This window comes from Sturnira hondurensis, unplaced genomic scaffold (assembly GCF_014824575.4).
Source record: "Sturnira hondurensis isolate 20B ecotype Veracruz unplaced genomic scaffold, ASM1482457v3 Scaffold0016273, whole genome shotgun sequence".
Classification (NCBI taxonomy): Eukaryota; Metazoa; Chordata; class Mammalia; order Chiroptera; family Phyllostomidae; genus Sturnira; species Sturnira hondurensis.
Genome location: NW_028088904.1, coordinates 845,429 through 849,513, shown reverse-complemented (window position 1 = coordinate 849,513; position 4,085 = coordinate 845,429). Strand labels below are relative to the sequence as shown.

At 47.2% G+C, this 4,085-nt stretch overlaps 1 pseudogene; it reads left to right on the top strand.

Annotated features, from left to right (window-relative positions):
* The first annotated feature begins 2,239 nt into the window (after positions 1 to 2,239).
* On the top strand, positions 2,240 to 2,350 carry LOC119000757 (uncharacterized; annotated as a pseudogene).
* Positions 2,351 to 4,085: the final 1,735 nt, after the last annotated feature.

Genomic DNA, 4,085 nt, shown 5'->3' with positions numbered 1-4,085 from the left:
CTGAAAATGTTATTAAATTAACATGGAAATAACAAGTTGCTGAGTCTGACTTTTCATGGAAACAATGAATGAGAGCCCTACATTAACATAACGCAGAAGGTGAGGTGCAGCATCTGTCTTCTCTGACATAAAAGGAAAGAGTTCCTGGGCACCAAGGACATTCTCAAAACTAGTAGGTGTTTGGAGCAAAGAGCAGACAGAATCAAGCTTAACCAAGAGTGAAAAGACCTCTGGTGGTCCATGCCTAAGAGACACATGGAAGTGACAATGAGATATCTCAAAGAAACAGACCTGAGTTGGCTCTCTGAGAGTAAATACAAATCAACACTTAATAGATGGGATTAGAGATAGAGCTGCTACTAACTTGGGCTGTAAATTTGACTACAGTGCAATTAGTTTACCTTAAGAAATGTGTAATTTTGGACTTAGATAAGGTGTGTCAGTAACCAATGACCGAGCAGGTCTAGAGCATAGACAAGACTGAGCTTATGAGCCCTTAGGTCTGAGGACCTGACAATCTGAAGTCCTTGGACCAAAGGGGATTTACTAACATCTGAGGTGTGTTAGCAGCCAGGCTAATATTTCCTAGACATACCTTCTATGGACCGAATTGTGTCTACTCCCCCGCCACCCCACCCCCCATTCATATGTTGAAGTTCTAACCCCAGTGTGATTATATCTGGAGATAGGGTGTTTAGGAAATAATTAAGATTAAATGACATCATAAGGAGGGGGCTAATCCAATAAAACTGTGGCTGTAGAGAAAGAGAAAAATAGAGAGAAAAAGAGGTTTCTCATGTGAGACACAGCAAGAAGACACAGAGAGAAGACAGCTGCCAGCAAACCAGGAAGAGAGCTCTCAGCAGGAACAAAATCAGCTGGCGTCCTGGGCTTCCAGCCTCCCCACCTGTGAGAAACAGGTTTCTGTTGTTTAAGCCGCCCACTGCGTGGTATTTTGTTATGGTAGTCCAAGCAGACGGAGACAACACCCAATATCAGGTTGGACTCCATACTTGAACGTTTATACTCTCCTCTGAAACAATGGGTTTTCTTACACAAAATTCAGATTTGTAGTCTAAGGCCAAAACATGAAGTCAGATGATCCTTGTTGAGTCAGCCTTAGGGATCCTCTCTCCGTTTCGATCTCTGTAAAATGAGAATGACGATTCCTGCTCCATCAGCCTCACACCATTGCTGGGCTGACCAAATGCATAAGAATACATTCCACAAACCAGGAGGTTCCAGGAAATGCGAGCAGCACAGGATCAGGCCCCTCTGTACCTCTGAGCCACACATTATGAATATAGGCTCTTGGGGGTTTTTTTAACCAGCACAAATGCTTATTTTAATTCCTAGTTGGAATAATTGAATGAGGAAGTGTTCAGAAGCAGCAGGAAAATTTTAGGCAGCCTATGCAGGGGAAGTGGCAAGTCAGGAGGGAAACTTGGAAAAGCTGAGACAAGAAAAAATAGAGTAAGACAAATATGCAGCTTACAGGGGAAAAAAAGCCAAAAAATCTAAGAGAGCTCTGGCTTCTTTTCCCAAGGCAACAGTCTGTCCCACAAGACAATGTCCCCTTCCAAAGGGAAGAGGGAGAAGTTGTCACAGGATAGCTCTTCTCTGGCTGTGGGGGTTGACGAGGGGAGAGGGACTGTGTATCTGAGGTCTAGAGAAGACAAATCACTTGCACAGAGTAAGGGTAAAAATGAAAGGAACAATGAAAAAAAGAAGGCCAGCAGCCTGAACTTGGACTAAAGTAAATCCCGTCAAACATGATTAAATATACACAATGCAGAGAGCAAAAAGCAGGAGCTCTAGTTCACGCATCAGCCAAAACCTCAATCTTCCACCTGAGGAGCCAAGACACAGAGCCCACGTGGGGTCTCGCCCAGTGCTCCTGGATGAAGCCACGGTGGACCACAGGCCTGGCAGCATCGCAGGTGTGGGTGTGCCACAGCCAAAGCACTAGACAAGTATTAGTGAGTCCTATAAAGCTTTTTATTAAGAAAAAGGAAACAGCCCTCACTAGTGTAGCTCAGTGGGTTTAACATTGTCTTGCAAACTGAAAGGTGGTCAGTTCAATTCCCAGTTGGGGCACATGCCTGGGTTGTGGGCTAGGTCCCAGGTTGGGAGCCTGTAAGAGACAACCAATCGATGTTTCTCTCTCTCTTCTTCCCCACCTTCCCCTTTGTCTAAAAAAAAGAAGTAAATAAAATCTTTTTTAAAAAAATACAGGCTTATCACTTCTCAGCCTTTTGGCTAAGATCAAGTGTAGTATCTGTTCTTATCAGTTTAAAAAATACAGGTTTACGTTAATGAAAAAACAAAACAAAATACCGGAGAAGCCAAAATGAAAAATGAGCAAACCTGACACAATGAAAAGTCCCCCACCTGCCTGTTCCACTCCCAGCTCTACCGCTTAGGACTCCAGACTCTCCCACAATTCACTTCACCGGTGCGGACTCCGGTCTTCTCCTTTATAAAATGGGTTTGATAAAACTGGCTCAACCTGCTTTCCCGGGTTGTTAGGAAAATCAAAGAGTCATAAGAGAAAGTATTTCTTAAGTGGAAAAGAATCATACACAGAACTGGTGGTATTGGAGATAGGTGTTTCCTCAGAGGCCACACCCCTTGCAGCTGAGGTTAGACGAGAGGCCCTCTGGGGACCTCAGGGCACTGTTGGCTGCAAGGAGCTCCGTGCCTTCTTCCTGGGGGCTTGAGGCCCTGGTAGTGGCAGGAATGTGCTGCGCTTTCTCTTCCTCTCCTTTCTCAAAACCGGGCCCAGCAACAACAAAATGCAAAACCTCCAGACTCCTGCGCTCCCCACCCACTTCCTCCTGCTCAAATTCCTCATCTTCCCCACTTCCCCCCAAATGGCATTAATCATGAAAAAAAAAAACAGGCCTGCTACAGGGTCTGCTGCTCACTCCACACGCCTCTACCTTTGAGTGTAACAAGATGATGTCCCTTCCTCCTGCCAGTGAAAAGGAAATGTGTTTGCATTAGCGAGGCTGCAAGAAGGAGAGCAGTGGGGATTTTCCTGCAATGGTCCAGATAAGCACCTCAGGCCCTTAGGGAGCTTTGGGGGCCCTCTCAGAACACCATTAGGGGCACTAAGGCAGCTGGATTATGTGGGGTCAAAGAAGAGTCTGCAGCCCTGGCCTGCATCTCCTTTCCACCCACTCCAGCTGCAGCCTCTTGGTATCCTTGCTGCCTCCTGGCCCCACCCTGGGATGCTTCTGCCCTGTCCCTGGCCTCCCATGGGCCCCAACGCACTGACATGTCCCCACCTGGGCTTCACCTTTTTCTGGTCTCCTGCTCTCCCACTTTGAGAAGCCAAAGAGGGTCCCAGGACTCAGGAATTTAGGCATGCTGAGCTCACTTTCTTCTTTCATATTTTCTCTTTGTTGGGAAAAAAATTTTCCCTCTGTGCTTCACCATCCAGTATAGGGAACTGTGTTTATTTACAAGGGCTTAATCATGACAGATTTGCTCCTGACTCTGTGGTCTTGAGTCCCCAACCCCAGGGACAGAGAGGAGTTCTGTTGAGAACTCTGTCCTTTGCTGATGAGATCTTGAAATACTGGGGAGGAAAACAGGACTTGGGGTCCCCCAATAATGACAGGACATATGCTTTTATTACACTTGGCAGTGTACAATACCCTCACATGACTATGTTATTGTATTGGAGCCCCACAGCAATCCTGATGGGGGTGGTGTTGAGATTAGAAATAGGAAACTCAGAAAGGTTAAAATAACTGGGCCCGCAAACATCTGAGCTGGTTAGGGGTGGCCCCGAAGCCCAGGCCTGCTGCTTCTGCCTCTCTCCCCTCACCACAGTGTCTCCACAGTCTCAGCTGCCTCCCAACCCCCACCCTAGGTGCCTACTAGACCCGAAGATTGCTCTGGGGAAGCAGACCCTGCCTCCCCAAGAGCAGCTTCGGTGGCAGCAAAGCCAAATGAGGGCTAAGTAACAGGGGCCTGAAGAGAGACAATGAAGCCTCATGTCACCCCGGATGAGGGCCCCAGGGGTCAGAGAGCCTCTCCACTCCTCGAGCCTGCTTTCCCCAGTGGACACAAGCTGC